Consider the following 19,040-nt stretch of genomic DNA (forward strand, 5'->3'; position numbering starts at 1 on the left):
AAAGCAGGGAGAAACTTCTAGCATCCCCGTGGCCAAACTTGCTCCTCTGGAGAAAAAAAATCTCATGGCATTTCCTTTGCAGGGAGGGGCAGGGAGCGAGAGGTGGAAGGAATCTGAGCTGAGAGCGGTGCCGGCTGAGAAAACAGGGTCATCAGCACAGCTCTCCGTGCGATTTGGTGAGAATTCACGATATCTTTGCAAATTCAGTCAGTGATCGAGACCTAAAGTGAGGTTTACAGCTAGGCAATAAAACTAGATACTGGTTCAATGGCTGAACTGAGGCGCGGGGGGGGGGAATTATTGAGGAAAGAAAAACCACAGGTCTTGCTCAGCCTCAAAAACTTGAATGCTCTTGGCAAAAACAAACAAAAATTAGCAACAAAAGAGCACACACTCCAAAATGTATTTTGGGAAAGCCAAATTATTGAGCTTTATCCAAAATGTGACTTAAAGTATTATTCTCTAAACAAAAGTAACTCTGCAAAGTAGAACATTGAAATGTTTTTAAATGTCAAACCCCAAACTTTTTTTTAAAAGTCAAGAGGAAAAATTGTTTGTTTTACTTGAAGCCGTTCAGAGATTTAATCCAAATTCACAACATTTCCTTGCTGCTGTAGTCCCAGCCTATTGATTCGTATAGCTGGGGAGGGGAACGTGAGGTGTGAAGATTAAATGGTGAGAAGGAGTACAACGTGGCATCAAGGCCCCACAACAGCAACAAACCAAAGAATTAAGAAGATAAGTAATCCCCTCCAAGAAATAATCAGTTTCCCTCTGGCATGGGTAGCACTGGCAAAATTGCTGTCAAGGGTTTGTGTGCTCCTGTGTTCACTCAGCTCATGTTCACGTGGGCAAGAGGAAATGTTTGGACAGGACAGTGCAAATGTGAGGCTTCTCTTGGGAGTTTTTCTCCTGGCTATTTTTGGCAAAGCAGGGCCCTGTAGGTAGAGACTAGATAAATAAATCCAATGGTTTTTTTTTCAGTCATTAGAAGGAGGGGAAGTTTTCATGAGAAGATACGTTAAAAGAAATCTGTAGGGGCTGCATATTGTAGCAAAAGCTGACCTGTAGCTACTGGTTTAACACAGCACGAATTAGTTGCTCAGAATGAAAGCTTGCTTTTCACCGGATTCCCACAGAGTTTACACTGTTGTGAGCAAGTAAAGCCCAAGGAAGATATGAAAGCTTTACAGAGCGCTGGGCTCGTCAGCCTCTATGTAAGGCAAAGTTCAGCTCGCTGCTCGCCGTCGCTGAGATTCTTGGCAGGCGCAACAAAGCTTTCCTCCCACCACTGCCGGGGCCGTGGCGCGGCTGTTTTGATGAACGTCTTCCCTGTTTCAGTCTCAGAGAAGCTGTCAGAGGACGCTGAGTGTTATTACCTGCGTCTTCTGTGTGTGGGTGTGTGTGGGGAACTAAAATTGACTGTCAAAAACTTCTGTGTTCCTTCCTTCAGAAATGACTGAAGTATTGACATTTTATAGGAAGTTCCAAATAATGACTCAGTTTACAAATTACAAATGGTTGTGATGAATGGAAACCTGTGGCAATCCAGAGCATTGGTAATGATTTTATAATACCTTGCACTTCCCTTAGATTCTTTTAGCACAGGTGCTTGTGAGTTTCCTAGGTGGTGACAGCCTTTGCTTTCTGTTTTTTCTCCATGTAAAGAAGTTCCTTGCCAACACACGTTGTGCTTTTTGGATGGAGATATGACTGGCTTTTACTTTCTTTCATCTTATCCTTCTGTCTAAAACATCATGATGATAAAACTGCATGTGTGAGTGGCTCTGTGTGCCTGGAAAACCAAACACACTTGATTAGGCTCCAAAATGATTTCCCCCGGATAATACTGTTTAATGACAACAGAGAAGTCTGTACAGTCTTCCATCCTTTAAAAGATGAAACAATATTACCATTACCACTCACCACCCACTTCAGATTAATAATGTTTATCTCATAATGCTAATTATTGAAATGATGAGATATGAACACAAAAAGTTGGATGGCACAAATCTGATAAGGCTATGGACTTGAGGTATAACCCTTTATTTTAAACTATATTTTTACTTCAAGCTATGAGTACGTGCAGCTAGCACTTGACACAAACCTGAATAGATTCCCTGTGTGGATTACAGGCTGTAGGAATGAGGAGAAGCTAAAAATACTGCCTGTCTGGTTACTGAAGTGTTACCAGAATGATGGTTACAGCTGATCACAGAATAACCGTCCGCTTTTCCAGCTGCAGGTGTTGAGTCTGTGCTGACATGAACAGAAGTTGTACTCAAGTGGTCAGGAGATGTGTGCAGTTTCCTATAAGACAACTTTATAACTACGGATCTGTATTTTCAGCTGCATTAAATCACAAGCCTGAGTTCTGATTATCAAGTCAGAAAGCAGCTGTTGCACAATGTGGTAACGTAGCTCATTAGGTAAGAAACAATTTGTTGCTTTGAGCTAAAATAGTAATAATCCAATTGTTAGGGGTCTTAAATATTTTGGATGGGTCAGGTTTCTCTTGTAAGTTAGGCTTAACATACAAGGAGTGATAGGGAGCAATCAGTAGAACGATTTAAGCTTTATAAAATTCATGGTACTTCAGTGCAAATAAATATTTCTCCGTTGGCTCTCTATTGCATCTCCTTCCTGAGCTAAAGGGGAGCCAAGAAAACTACAGTTTAAGCTGAGAGACTACAAGTGAAAAATACTCATATTAGATGTTTTCCAGAACAGCCTAAGTTCTGTTAACTGGCTGGGCAGGAGGAGGGGACACAAGAAGTAAATGCAAGTGTCTCTGCACCAGCAAACACCCTGAAAGCAGCTCTCAGGGTTTGGGGACAGCTTGCCATTACTCTGACCTTCAGACCTGCTCAGCTCCTTCAGGCTGACACCCTAGCTTGGCTGCGTTCCTCCCCGAGCTTCCACCTGAGTCTTGGAGCTTCTTCCAGCGTCTTGGGCAGCAGGTAAAGCCTCCTTCCCACCCACCAGTCTGTCGTGCAGCAGCCTGGGCTTGCTGGCACCCACAGCAGCTCACAGCATCGGCAGCCTCTGGCCCCCCAAAGGGCTCGTGTCAGGCGTGGTGAAATGCCTGCAGGGAAGAGCAGCTTGGGAGGAGAAAAATATTGCCCACAGGCGCCCTTGGTATTGCTATAGCAATATCTGCTGAGGTTTCTACAGTGGTATTCTCCAATTGTTGAAAGTTTGGTCACATTATTTAGGCTGCTGGTTTGTAGATTAGGGACTAAGTGGACAAATGCAGGCCAGGCCCAAAGCCCGTGGAAGTTGACAAGGGAAAAAACCTACTTTATTGATAAAGTAGTGAAAATACGGCCTTAAACGGAGATGTGGAGTGCAGTAAAACATTTCGATGTGCAGTACGGAGATGTGGGTATGAGGTCAGCAGTGTACAAAACACCATCTGCACCACCCCAAGGCTGTGCTTAATTTAATACAAGGAACTCCACCTCAGCCCCAGAATATATGTAACTGTCTTCCACACTGCCACTGATATGGAAGAAATGTTGTGCTGGAGAGCAGCTTGATCTGCTGGTCCAGAGGCCGTGAATAGCAAGGATGCTTTAGCTGCTGGAGAGCCTACTCCCGTGCCTATTCTACATCAAGAGGTTTAACCTCGACACGTGGCTGCCGACTCCAAAACATTATGTCTAAGCGAACCAGAAAATTCACATGATGCCTCTTACCTCAGGACCACTTGTTAGAATATTTGCTGTTATTTATTCCAGCACTTAGAAAGTCGTGTGTCTCAGCACACATACAGCAAATGTAATTATGCTGATACTTGTAACTATGGAGTTTCATTTCCTTGAAACCCTTCTCTTTCCTCTGACCTTGGAAAAGCAGAAATGCATTAAGGAAGTCGAATTGTTGTCTATTGGTTATCTATGGAAAGTTGGCACATGCCTCACATGATCTTTGTTTTTGCCTCGAAAAGAGCTAATGTGCTTCTTTCGCCTCGCATATGGTCTGGAATGAACTTCTGTTGCTCCTGTTTGCAAGCTTTCAGAGGTTTTTTTTTTTTTTTTTTCTCCACCCTCCTAACACAGGCTAGAAATTAAAAGCAAAAATTGAAATTGAACAAATATTTTATGAGTTATAAAAATATTTGTAATATCAGTTTCAAGTAATTTCAGCTGCTAGGATAAGAAGGGATTCTCAAATAACATTTTAATTAGAAAGTGGTTTGGTAGTGATTTGTATTATGGTCCAGCAGTTATTTGTTTTGTCAGAGTGGCAGAGATACTTGCCAGAAATGTGAGGATGAGAGGCAGCAGCTGCGAAATGACTGCGCATTGCTAAGAGACACCGAGCAGAAAGGCATTGCAAAGATATTCAGGCATTTGGAGAGGTGTATGACGAAAGCTTAAATACAGCAGGGAAAATAAAAACAGTAGGGTACATAAAAGTATTTATTTTGTCTGCCTATACAGCTACGTCTAAGAACACATTTTTCACATGCTGGCACCTGCTAAAGTTAACCAGGTGTTTCTGCCTTTAGGTGGATGAAATTTGTTTTTAATTTTATTCATTTACTACAGCATCAGAAACAATTTTATTTATTTATTTATTTATTTATTTATTTATTTATTTATTTATTTATTGGTCCTGAAAATATCTGGGCTTCTATGAACAGGGCAAATGTGTTTCTTGACCAGGTTTTGGTGGTTCTTTCTGCTGGTGAGCTACACATTCAAGGGAAAAATGACTTATACCACATCAGCTTTTGCTATTTGGTTGACAATCTGTGGGGGAAATTGGTTCTGTGAACCTTTCTCATTACGAGTTAAAGTGGGCAGCACCAAAGCCCTAATATACACACCGTGCTTAATGGCGTGTCCTTTACCATGTGAAGTAATATGTGTGACAGCACACATGTACCATCAAACCCTAAATGACATTTCAGAAGGGGAAATGCCTTCAAAAAAGACCGACTAGCTGTAAATAGTCTATTTTAATAGATCAAAATCGGAGTCCAGTGCATTGTGATTCCACCAAGAAGCACGCAGCACGCTCTGTGATTTGCTCCTGGGAGCAATTGTGTTCATTGTGCTCATGACATGTACAAATATACAAGAAATAATACTTCTGAGGTTTCACATCCTTTCCGAGTGTAATCAGAAGACCCAGGAGTAGATGTCTGAGCAACGACAGGGGTACTGCGGAGTCATATGTTTCCCATGGACATCAATCGTGACTTCCCACTCTTCGCTGCCACACATCTTCAAAGCACAAAAACAGCTTGTGTTTTGGGCAGGACAATTATTTGCTTCACATCAAAGTTTTTTTGCAGCTCTTAATTCAAAATAGGTTTCAAAGGAGTAAAACTAGTGCAGGTCTGTATAACGCACGGGGGGCGATGTCTTCTCTGCCTCTAGTACCCTTTCTACTGACAGAGCTCTGTCTCCTCTGCAAACATTAATTAAGCTGCCTGCCAGAAAGAAAATGTGCTTACTGTTTCAGAATCAGGGCCACTGCTAATTATTGCCACAACTCTTCAGCGTTTGCAAAGAATTGCAAAAATAATCATCCCCACACCTTACCTGTTGTGCAATTGCAGTGTGATACCTCTCCTGGTACTTCAGCCTAGAGTATCTGAGTGGTCTAGGCCTGTGAGGTGGGATTTTGTCCTTCAGGATCGTGCCCTTGTTGCTGCTTTGATTGGTCCTAGGGGCAAAAGTTTAATAAAATAAAAATAGGCCCTTTGTCTTATACTTAATGGATTCAGTAGCTATCTGAAACCTGCAGTTAAACGTCATACTAAACAATACAAAAAAATTACTGGAAAAATGAATTATAAAAGGGATTACTCATCCTATAAAAATCTCTATGCTGTGCGTATTCTGCTGTAAGAGTCTATCGATAGAGATGCTCGTTGCGCATAGACAACCTCCCGTGATTATCTGGACTTCTTGACCCAGGGATGAAGCAATCCATTTCATCCTTGACGTAGGACTTAAGTGTCCACTAATAAAAACTGCGGGCAAGGCTCTTACTCCCTTCGTGCTGGCTGCAGGGCAGAGCAGTCCAGGGCCTTGTGGCCGCCCGGTGTCCCTGAGCACGGCACTGGGCTGCTGGGGCCATCCTGTGCAGGGGGATCCTTGGTCCCCTCGGTGCTCTCCCTGAGAAGTGCTGCTGCAGGCTGCTTGCAGAAAGCCAGTTGTGAACGTCTGCTTTCGAAAGTCACACTCGGTCCCAAACATGCGTGAGTTGAAGGTTGTTTCTGTTTCCTGAGGTTAAAATGGGACTTTTGTTGTGTGACGAATTCACGCTAGGCCAGCCACTCAAGCTATTGCTTGCTAGTTCTCTCCAGAAGCTTTGTGCCCCCACAGAGAGGTGAGTGAGGCAGTTGTTCAGCATTATATTTACCTCTAGAAATCATCAAATCTCCATTCAAAACCCTTTACTAAAAAGCTCTTTAGACTTGAAATTTTTGGTATGAGGACAGAAAAAACTCGTGGTTTTGTTCAAGACTGTGCTTTCTTCTTATCTCTCTGGTTGCCCTTAGCCATCCCTGCCTGCCTCCAGACTGGACTCGCTTGTTCTGGCTGCCAGACTTGCTGGAGTCCAAGCCAAGGGGAATTTTTCTTTTTCCACAACATGTTTTCTGGGGGGTGGCTGTGCAGGGGAGCTGCTTCCATCCCCAGCCGTATGAAACACATGTCATCTCATGAAGGAAGCCAGCTCTCAGGAAGAACAGGAAGGAAATGCTTTTCCTGTTTCATATAAGCTCCAAAGGCTTGTGAGCTACCTTTGCAATTAATCCAAGCGAGCTGCAGTTTGTTGGTACGAAAAGAGATGTTAAAAGAGTTGCTAATCTTTGAATGCCTTTCCTCTTTGGAATTTGAACATGGAATAAAATCCTTGGCGTAGGTATATTTTTATTAGGAAAAATTGTGTATTTTTCCTCCAGTCATGTAGTTGGCCGCAGATCAAAAATTGGAGATAAAAGCACTCGGGGTGAGAGGCATACTTCAAGCTTTCTCCATCTCAGCTATTTAAAAGTGCTTTTCTAAAAATACATTTTAGCTAGACTGAAAGCTGCACTTGGAGACAGCCTAGAAGATGCTTTGGCTGGCTGAGGCCACCCGTGGCAAGGTATGCTTTGTGGGAAGTCAATGGTTAAGGACTGCTTTGCTTCTTGTTTTCAGCCTTCCTGTGGCCCTGGAGGTCCTTGTGGGAACATGTTCCAGGGGAACCGCAACCACAGCTCCCTTACTTTATCTCCTGGGTGGTTCGTTCCTTGGCAGGATGCTTAAAATAAATACATGCCATGTGAAAAGCTAAAGGAAAAGCTGAAAAACATTAAAAACTCTAAGTAATGAGAGCTACAATGAAGACAGGGCAATACTCAAGAGTTTTTGTTTGTTTGTTTGTTTTTACTCTTTTTTTTTTTTTTGGTGGTTAGTCAGCTTGGCCATTCTCTGCACAACTGGGGGGACAGCTAAGCATGAAAGATCCCCCTTTGCAAACCCCAGAAGCCACAGCAGATTTGCTCCATCGGCTTTCTCATCGGTTTAGGTGCTGGGAGCAGGAGAGCAGTGCTGTGACTCGTTAGTGGTTTGATGAGCAGGGATGTCTGAAGGAACACTTAAGGAACACAAATGACCCCTAAGTCATATGATTTTGATCTGGGGAATGTGCTCGTGGGATTAAAGCGAAGTCTGACATGTTTTTCAGCTTTGATTTACCAAAAGTCAAAATACAAAAGTCACATGACAAAATACGAATTTAAACAAACATGTGTACGGAATTAAAAACTGCAAAATATGAAAGCAGACTCATGACTAAACTGCTTCAGGGGACTGCCCACACCAGTGTTATCAGTCCCACATGAGATCAGCATTCTTGGTGGTGTCATGCTGTAGCTTTTATCTTTGAGGCCTACCAGGCCTCGGTACTGTCTCATTTCACATGATAATTTGGATCTGGGACTATCTGGATATTTTCTGAGTTTGTCATCATAAACTGGGATTGCTTTAGTTTCTCTGGAAATGAAAGTGAATAGAAATATCTATTGAAACGTCACCAGTGTAGTTGGAGGCCTTGCTGCTCTTTGTAATGTAGGCAAATCCAGCAGGGTACGCAGTGAGGGTTCCTGTCACCTAGCGCAAGGTGCGTCTTTCATTACGCATAACCCTAACCTTTTACACCAATATTGAACAACTTTTTTCCCCCATCTTCCTTAAAAGGCTGTATTTTTAAAAGCTTTTCAACAGCATGATGTATGAAGGGAGTTCCTCAGTGGGATTTTTAACTTTCCAGCAGAGAAGCCTCGAGTTGTGCAGTACGCGCAATTCCCCGGGTTGTTGGACTGCTGAAACACTGTCTGGTGACATGTTGTGCTCGCTTCCCAAAGCAAGCAGACAGGAAATAACAAACCACATACAATTTTTGTGCCATGGAAAAAAGAGTCCTTATCCTTTTGGTGACAACCTCACTGTTGGACTTGTGGGTGCCTGACCTCGCTTTTGGCCACAAGCCTTCTCTTAGTGAAATGTTCTGGGTTTCCCCCTTACAGGGCTCAGCTCCAGGCAAGGAAGCAGTGCTGCAGAGAGCTGCTTGTGCTGAGCAAGTGCACTCGGTGATGGGGGCACTGGTCACAGACCCTGCAGCCCAGGGACACGAGGTGGCCTCTGTCTTTCAGGACTAGGGTAACTGGCTGTAGGTGCAACCACTCCGTGGTATATTCCATATGAATAGAGATAGAGGGGTAGATTTATAATGGGAAATGTGGGAAAATGTCTAGATATGCACTGTTATTTCAAAGCTGTAGTCTTTTAAGCCATGCAGCCTTAGGATATACAATGTACAAATCTAATTACGTACCTGATTACCTTGAATTCTTCTTATAGACTGTTGGCCTGAAGCTAGAAAACTATGCATATATTTGCTCAGGTGAGACTTTTGTTCAGCAAAAGGGTACTGTCTGCCATTTTTCCATGCGATTGACCTCACGGACTTCAATGGGATTGTTTGTAATCTTAAATATGATGTATGCTCAACCAACTGAATTGCTGTCCAAGTAAGCTCTTTTTTCTCTCCTACATCCAAGGCTTGATATGCTCAATTTATTTATTTAGAGTACTAAACTACCACCACTGCAAGCTAAATTTTATTAGAATTTCTTTTCATCCTTTTCAATAATAGTATCCGCTCCAGGGTTTTAGAAAAAAATAAACACATTGTAAATGTTCTGTGGATATCATCTGGTTCTGGTTTCCGACTTCATTTTGTTTTCTAAATAGCAATGGAACCGATTCAGCAAATACAGGAACAGTCCAGAAACATGGTATCGATTAATGAGAGATGGTTTGGAGATGCCTGCCGTATAGCTCAGCGCATTCTGGGTGTGTTTGTGTGTTTCAGAGAGATCCCCTGATTTCCCTTATTAGCACAACGTTGGGAGTTGACATTGCTTAAAATACTGTCATGCAAAAACACTGCAAGGGAATAGATTCCTTGCTAAGGAGCAGTGCCCTGTGTTTTGCTGATGGACTGTTTAAAGGATCCTTTTTCATTAATTACAGTTTCCATAGAAGAAAGTCAGAAATCAATGTCTCAACTATTATGGGAATATGAATTAATTTGACGTATGAAATCTAGTAGAAGAGTGTTTCCTAGTAACTTCTTCAGGTTAAGATGTTCAGAAAGTTATATGAATCAAAGAACAAATAGCCCCAAATGTCACATTTCCTCTTTTTAAATGACCAATTGTTTTCAAGAGTGCGACCATGTATGCTATTGAGAGTTTAAGGGAAGAAGGGATTAGTAAAATCTGTCTGAGCAGTGATATCTGATCTCCCAAGAATGACACTTGATAAAGGATATGGTATGAAATTCTTGTCTTATTCTATGGCATTCTGTGCCATATTATCATTAATATGTCAAATCCCTTTAAAGATCTGTTATGCAGGTTTGAAATGTGCTCTTCCTTTCCTTTCATCTTATCACTTTCTAAAGTGGAGCACAGCCGTAGGATGATACATCACTAATAGATGCTGTAAATACTAATATCTGCTCATATATGTATTGGACATACCAGTGGATTTGTAGAAGGAGCAATGGGCTAAGCCAGACACGGCTGCCAGGTTATTTCTAGAACAATTTTTCCTCTCTTTTCTCTTGAAGAGCAGAAGCGTCACTGAACTATGTCAGCTAGGAACTTGGGCTGAAGGTAGATTTGCTGCCAAGAACATTTTTCAAAGCATTCAGCTTGCCTTCCATCTTTTATTTCAGTCCATTATAGTCAGATTTGCAAGCGCGGTGCACCAAGTACTTCCTTCCCCTCCTTGTTTCCAGACCATTTTAATAAAGGCTATCACGTACATGATTAAAGTAGTTAAATTCTAATAGTCTACAAATATTTGAAGGATGCTATGAACTTTCTGAACTATTTTTGAGGTTACTCATTACTTTAATGAATTAATGTTTGTTTAAATGCAAACACAGCTGTTTCATATGTTTGTTTGTTTTCTGTTCCTTTCACGAGGGACTCATGAGATGAGCAAACAAAACACATGGGGTTGAAAAACCTTATTTCTTCAAAGCCTGTAATCCCAAATGACAAATATTCTTGCTCTCCAAATTGCAAAGGGGAGGGGGGGTGGAGAATTGTTATTTTCTGTTGCCTTTTGGCTTGTAATTTACCCTAAAAGCCATAAATATGAATAAAACCGAGCTTCCAGTTATTGCTTTTACGAAGGAGCTTGTCTCCATCCATGAGATACCAAAATGCACAGACCTTTTTTCCCCAGAAGAGCTTTTATGCTTCCCTCCATCAAATATGCTTTCCTACAGGGCACTTCAACATTTACCATTTGCTCAGGTTTTTTCCAAAAAAAAATCTAATAACCTCATTTTTCTCCCTTTAAATATATATTTCCTTCATTTTATGCTAATTTTTCTTTATGAGCATCAAACATTTAACCTTCTTGATAGTTTGAGCTAGTAGTAAATATAGGATTAGCAGACTTACACGGAGGGCTGGTTCACATCTCTTTCTTTGCAATGTGATCTCCTTAATGAATAGTCAAACTGAATTTGGAAAATGAATGCAGGATTAAAAAAAAGGCTGCTTTGTAACTCTCAGATTCTACTTAAAAATAATTAATGTTGACTGGATTTCGTTAAAAAAGTGGTTTTTACTTTATTATTTTCAATTGAATGTTTACTGTGAAATTCTTTACTCTTTTAATTTCCAGAGAGGAAATGCCTAAAGACTCCGAGTTCGTTTCCGAGGAACCCTGCTGATTTAATTCCTAATAAATTCTATAGATCTGAGCCTACACCTGGTATGAAACTTAAAAGCAAATGACAAGTAAGGTGATTATTTCAGTAACGTGTTAAGAAAATTCACCTAATCCCTATTGTTAAGTGGTCAGAATTTTTTCCTCTGAGGGAAAAAAATTAGAACAAATGCCTCATTAAAAGATTTGTTTTCTGCGGTCTGTCAAGCTGCTTTTACTTTAAACTTTATTTAGATCAGTGCTAGGTTTGCATTAGTCTAGATGTGGTTTCTTAGTAGCTCTTGGATCTCAATTAAAAAAAGAAAGATGTCCAAAGCTCCTGTGGGGGCTAGGTTCCGTAATGGAAGTCGCCCACTTCCATGGCTCAATCCTGTTTCCTTGTTAAAGGCCTCTTAGCACATTAAACAGGGCGCAAGGGCTTGATCCACATTTCTGGATGGCTCTCTGGCACCAACAACATCTTGCTGCTCATGTGCACGTAGGTCAGCGGGGGCTTGAGGAGGGATTCACCCCCGTGCTGCAGGTGGCCCAGTACGTGTGTGCAGGGCAGGAAGGCACAGCAGCCACCTCTCCAACTTGGCATGAGTGGCTAGTCGAGAGTTACACAAAAGGAGAGCAAATTGATTTCTAGGTTGGTTCCATTCAAAAAAAAAGAAACTTCCTGCAATTTCTCTGTGCGCGTCTCCCTCCTCTCCCCTCCCCTTCCAAATAACTTTTGAACCCTTTGGTCACTTTTAACCCTGCTTGATCGAGAGGTTGCCCTACTGCATGCTCATTGGGATGAGCAGCTGGTAAGAGGAGAGAGTTGCCATGAGCGTCCTGCTGGAGAGGAGCCTGTGTGGGACCAGGGAATTCACATGGAGAAGAGACGTGAATGCTCCAGGTAGATGAAAAGTAGCTGCTGGAGACCGAGCTTAGAGAGCCCGAAGCCACAAAACCATGGGAAAATTAGCAATGCTGTGCTGTGCACAGAACTTTTTTCTTTTTCCTAAAGCTTTTAGGCATGTTTCCTTCCCCTTTTTTTGTCAGTTCCCCTTTGCTGCTCCTTCTCTTGCTGACACTACTCTTGCAATGTGAGCTGTGAGTCTCTGCAGGTTCGTGCTTGACTGACAAAGGGATAAGCACATCAGCTGCGTCAAATATGTCTTTGCATGTTGGATTTCTGCATTGTACATCACGCAGTTGGATGTAGTCTGAACAACTGCTCGAACTTTTCAATATAGAGAGATTTTCTTGCAAATAAGCAGCTTTTTTTTTTGATCTGTTCATATGTGAACTGGCAGCAATGTATATGTCAAGGTCTCAAGGGTGGCTGTGTCATATGTGTAGTGTGGATATCTTTGCAGCATTGCTGTCAGGTCTACTGGATTTTTTGCCCTAACTACGTAAATGGCTTGAGTTAGAGCTGAGAAGGGCCACAGAAAGCCTCCATCCAGCATTTGTATTTCCTAACCCATCTTCAGTTGTTTTGTAAGAAATTCTCCTTACAGTGCATTATTCAAGGTTGAAATGTTTTTGGAACATTCTTTGCTGGTTAAATGGAAATCTTTTATTTATTGCTTCCAGGTGATTTTCAGTGATGTGTGTTTGGGGTGGTTTTCTGGCTTCTTCTAAACCAGCTGATTTAGAAGTGGTTTTTTATTTTGCAAGTGATGCGGGTTTTTCTTTCCACTTAATCCTTGAGATCAGCTAGTGGACTTCCCATAGAAAAAGGAAGATATCCCCAGCCTGCTCGCAGAATTTGCCATCCAGAAACAACACACCATACGGACTGACTGACGAAGCACCATGGAAATTTTCCTTTCCTGCCATATGTGATAGTTCTCAGAAATCCTGCTTTCCTTTCCACCGTGGCAAGCGAAAGAGGGCTCTTTTCAACGTGGGGTGTTTATTTCAGCTCTTAAATAGCCTCTTTGTACTAGCAGCATATTTTGTAGTTGGTTATGCCTGTAGTACTTTGCCTTCTATGATTTTGAAGTGGGATGAGAAATAGAGCAACCTGCAGGCTGTCAGTTCATGTGAAAAATAAGGAGAAACGACCAAAGGTGGGCAATTTGGGGCTTGCCTTTAATGTCTTGATCACAGCAGAGCATTCGCTGCTGAGCCCTTGGACAACAGAAGGTGACAAACCCATCCTTCTCCTGAGACAAGGCTCTGGTCTTTTAATTGTCTTTCATGCTGGGAAGGCCTATTTAACGGAATTGTAATGAACCCCCTGAACTTACAGATACATGATTTTCAAAGAGGAAGAGGATTGTGACAGGTTTTTGCCCTGTCCCCCATATTTCTTCCTTTGAAGAGCCAGAACTCAAGGCAAGAGAAGCCGAGGGGGCAGGGAAACTCTAAGCACAGCCAGCACGTAACCTGAACAAAACCTTTCCATGCAGAAGCTTTCTGCTTTGGGGAAATTGCACCTTGCCTTGGAATGACAAACTGCAAGAACGCCAAATTGCAGCGGTATGATTGTTGCTATTTGTGAAGTAGGTAGCCATAAATGAAAGAGATGGCATCTCAGCTAACGCTGGGATCTGTGTGTGTCTGCTGGCTTCTTCTGCTGGCTTGGGGGAGAAATGAAAACTCCTTTGGTCACTAAAGGACATAAGAGAGCCAAGATAGCTGGAGCTTTGATCACAGTACCAAAGCTGGAAATACAATAAACTAAGCAGCACTGCAAACAAACACAAGGCGAGGCATCAATAACAGAAACTGGAGGCCAGCTTTATGGCTGAGGTAATCTGGAGGCTGTGCTATTTTTAAATCAGGGAGTTGTAAGCGTAAGAAAGTCATTTTGAAAAATAGCCCCCAGATTCTGACTTTTCCGGGCAGTACCTTCTTTCTTGAAACCTGCTCTTTTTCCCTGCTCTCATGAAGCAATGTGTTGGGTTTCTGGCTGCAGTGTCCGCTCGTGGAAGATAAGGCTCATTCCTAGCAACACAGATCCATCCGTGTGGGTCGGCGGAAGATGAAGGTCACAGCTCCAATAACGTGTTGAAAAACTCCTAATTATTTAACCGGTACTGGGACTGCGTGAGAAAAGAGTGGGATTTGGGATGTTTAGCATAAAAGCATCATCCCCCATGCATACAAAGAGCTTCTGAACCAAAAAGCCCTCCTCTGTTCTCAGTGCAGCTTGGCTGCAGCTCGGTGCCCATCTCCAGCTGTTTATTTGTGTCCTATCGGAGGTAGTTCCAAGCCAGCTTTTTTCCCCCAGCCTAGCTCACCGCAAGGGCAGTGAAAGCTTGTGCTGGCACAAGGCTGGCAGGGATTCAGGAGCAGAAATGAGCAGAGGAGGTTAGCTAGAAGGTGGGAACGCTTCTTTCCAGGGCAGCTGCTTGTGCGTTTAAAGCATTTAAGAGCCCTGTAACCTTCAGAAGTGCTGAGCCACACATTTCCAGAGCTCTGTGGTAACTCTTCCTTACACCCACACTGTTATTTACCTAAAGGGCTTCATTCTGTGTGCTATACAGGACTTTTTCTTAACATAAGTAGCTTGGACTACATCCACTTTAAAACCAAGCACGCCACTAGGAACACGGTTGATAGCAGCATTTTAAGATTCAGTATTTGCTGTGGGTTATATGTTTTTGTGCCCATGGAGTACAAAGCCCAAGGGTGCTTTTCGATGACTTCTGAAGAGTCAGGATTTCAGGCTGACTTGCTTTACAGTAACACAGGTTTCATCACAATTTCTGCCATCTCTGTGATGATTTCATGTGGTCACGACGCTGTCATAGCAAGTTCTCTCCTTCATGTGCTAAGTTAATGAAGCTGTTTAAGTCCCGAGCTGTTCAGAGCATTATTTAAATGGCTTTTGCAACCCGAGAGGTGAGTGACCCTGCTGTCCTGGCGAAATTCCAGTTTACATAATCTACTACTTAACTCCCCAAAGAAGTGCTGTGCAGAGGCCAAAACTGATGCCAGGCCCGTTCGATCCGACCTGGTGTATGCACAGAGTGTGGTGCCCTGCTGAGATTCGGGATCTGGCTCAAGCCACCAGTATTTGCTGTGTAAAACCAGTGTTAGCTGAGGTATAAACTGCTTCCTATAAACAACTGTGGCAGATACTAAAGGCGATCAACAGTAACTACAAGCCAGAATAAAGAAAGAGCAGCTTTTAGGACTGTCCAGATCCATTTGTCAGTATTAGGTGACCCTGACAAAAATTACCCTTGAATTTAAAGTAAATTAGTCAGAACAATATTTGACCTGTAAACATTACCCCGGAGACCTTCCAGAGGATCATTCCGACTCTTTTAAGAGCATAGATGAAAACAAAAATGAAAGGTTGAAGAGCTGAGTGTTTGTTTGTTTAAAGGAAATGGAGCAGATTACCAGAGAAGTTCACGACAAATGTGGAAGAAAAAAAAAAAAAAAAGAGTTGTGGCAAAGAAACCTTATTTTTATTAGGGAAAAAAAAAAGAAGTCATCAGAATAGATAAGCATTGAACAGATTGCATGGGTTGCAGAGTGACTTTTATGAGAGGATTACAAAATAAGACGAATATCTGCCAGGCATAGGAATATACCTCAGTTATTCTGCTTCAGGGCAGGAGGGGGGACTGGAAGACGCATTGCAGTCCCTGTGAGTTATGTTTCAGGTGGTGCTGCTGTTATTCTCTGCTACTTCTACTTCTGGCTGTTGCCACGTGCTCGAGCAGGCTGGACACATACTGGGAGTTGGCAGATGGAGGCAGCTGCCATGGTCAAGCAACAGAGAGGGTTAGGCAGAAAAACATCCAAAAGACAAAGATCTGGGTGATACTAGAACACCCTCACAAAAATTGCAGTTTGTATTTTTTTTTTTTCCTGTTCTTGGAAAAGCTTAAAAAATATTGTAACCACTTTTTAGCTCCTTCTACTAGCCTGAAGGTGGCCGGCCGTGAACTGCCCTCCCAGGGCATGGAGTACAATCGGCCAGTGGTAAATATGGAGAACCTTCCTGTCCGCTGAGATACAGAAGGCTTTAAAAAAAAGCAGAAGGCTTTAAAAAAGCAAAACTAAACCAAACAAAAACCCCAGAGGGCCAGCAGAAACCAACTGATTTAAAAATAAAACGTTTCAAAACATTTGGAACAAATCAGAGAGCGGAGTTCCAGCCCTCCCTCCAAATCCTTCGTTGCAATTGCAGTACCTTTCAAAAAAGGTTTTCAAAAAGGTTGGTCAGAGTCTAACTCCTAAATGCAGTAAATCTCTTAACAGAAACGTTTTTCCTGCTTGAGTAGAAGAAACATATACCAGAAGCACGAAGTGAGGACATGCACTGTAAGCATGAAAAACCCCTAAAACTTACACAGGACAAAGGTTAGAAAGGTAAGGGTAATTGCGATGTGTTTTCTTGATGACAATTCGTCATACACTGCTCCATTACCCTAACACAAAACTGAATTGCATGGGAGTTGTATCTTGTTCATAACCGGTTACTTTCCAGCAAAGCACCTTGCTTTCCCAAGAACACGATAACTTTAGGAAAAGAAAATGAACACTAGCAGTGAGATTTCCTTCTTACCTTTAAAGTTGGACTTGTGTTGGAGGCTTTGATGCAGCAAGCATTTTTGCAACAATGCGAGTAGATCTATCTACTCAGCTTGCACTTGTTTTTCTCCAGGGCTGAAGTCTGATTTTATTTAAGAAAAAGACCAAAACCTTTAAGCGTGTCTTTCCTAGTATAGCGCACGTTTTGAAAAGGGGAAAAAATGCATGCTCATCTTCTTTATTTGGTACTTTTAAAAACCTCTGAGCTTTCAAAACTGTCATTTGTCACTTACAATCTGAACACATTTTTCTAATTTGTCATGCTGAAACTTTGAATTTAGGGGAATGTCCCTTGGGTCCAAGGTTCTGAAAAAGCAACACTATCACCTGTAAATCTGTAAGTGAAATGGACAGAAATAAAAATTGCGTAATATTGGGGGAGCTGAGATTTTTCTTTGTGGGTACGTATACCTGAAGGTTATCTAAACAGCTGGTATAAAAAGGGAGAAAAACACAAACACAGAAAACTGGCCTTAGCTACGCTGTATGTAACAGCATTATTGCGTTTCTCTTCTCTCCCTGCAAATTTGTAAGATTAAAATAAAAAAAGCGAACCTTCAGGTAAACAATTTGAAAAAAAAAAAAGCATAGACTTTAAGATGTGCCATTTCTCTGCTATCCCAAAGCCTCTAAACAAACTGAAATGCCTGAAGTATGATTTTTCCTTAGCATTAAACTTTGTAGCAATATTAGTCTCAATGTAATTTATGACAGAAGAAAATATTTTGTCTGTTGTCCCTCACAATCATAAGTAATAAGCCCTTTGCTGCCAATTAATGGAGCCAGCCCCAGACAATTTAGCCTGAAACTATAACAAGTGACGTTTTTCACCTCAGTCTAACAAGAAATACATACACTTTGTGCAAGTTCCAGGCAAGAAACTGTCAATAACATGCTTTATGCAGGGCTGTATTTCTTAAAGTATGTTTTTTATTCCCCACCTTTATCTGTTTTGACATCCATGAGACCATAAAGTTCTAAAGTAAAAAGCATACTCTTTTTCCACACTAATGAATTTTAAACTAATTTTGATGTCAATTCAGCCAGTACTCATATGTAGTGGTAGACTTAATTGTTTTCAGTACAGTGTATGTTTACAAGTGATTACCATCGAGGCTGTGTTTTCATCTCCAGTACTTTGATATGAATGCAGCGTCCCTAGTGCAGGGGACATTTGTTTGCTGCGGGTTACTGCTTCATTTACTGCACAGACAGGGGTGCAGAAGGCTTCTCATTTCTGCAAGCTTCTCTGTTACAACTGTAGATTAAGACCATATACTCTTGCTAATACCTCTGTCCTCAGCTGTCACAGGACAGCCTCAGGACACCAGGGCACAGTATTTCCCAAGGCTCAGGGAACAGGCCTGTTTGTACACCACAAGCTGACAGCCAGAATTGTCAGTGCTTCTGATCTGTATTTTAATCTATGAACTGCTTCACGGGGAAGGCACTGGCAGTTGGTCAGCATGATAAACAAACAGCTGCAGTTGCATTCAAGAGGGGAAAATACGCTTTTCAACCCATGTATGTGAGGAAGAGATAGCTTTTTTCTGTTGAAGGGCACTTGTACCCTCCAAAAACCAAAACAAAAGCAAACCGGCCTTTCACTACATGGTATTAGAAATGATACAGGAAAGTGTTTTCCAGCTTGTTCCAAGGCAGGATTAAAGGCAGTAGCAAAGGAGGGAAGAGGATGATTTTTCACCAATAAAGTATCCTACCTGTTTCCAGTATTTTTAACTTAAATATTTTTAGCAGAATATTGTTTCTCCAGAGCTCTCTGACCAATGCAACCTCCACCAGCTTGCCGTTATAGTACACAACAGGACACTGTTTCTATGCTTAGCCCTCAGCTCATCCCTCTCACAGCTCTGTTATGCATACAGTAAGGTGGCAGAAAGGAGATGAGTATCCCTGCAAAGTTCTGTGGTGTTCTTGATAAATGGGAATGCAGAGGTTTCATTATGAAATAATGACTTCAAGTGCCCTATGCCTGAGAGTCTCTGTACTGTACAAATACCAGAAAACATGCTAAGACCAAATAATAGGAGGCAGTTATATTCCAGAACCAGACACATTGAACCACCTGTCACCTATGTCAGATGAAAGAATTTCTGAGGAGAAGACTTGCTACTTATCTGTATACAGCACAACCAATTTCCCTACTAGATCCTGAACTCTTGAATTAAGTACTTTATGAACTGAAGCCCTTTGCTGCTGTTCTTTGGCCTCAGTAGCCCAGTCTCT

Source organism: Aythya ferina, assembly GCF_964211825.1.
Source record: "Aythya ferina genome assembly, chromosome: 6".
NCBI lineage: Eukaryota > Metazoa > Chordata > Aves > Anseriformes > Anatidae > Aythya > Aythya ferina.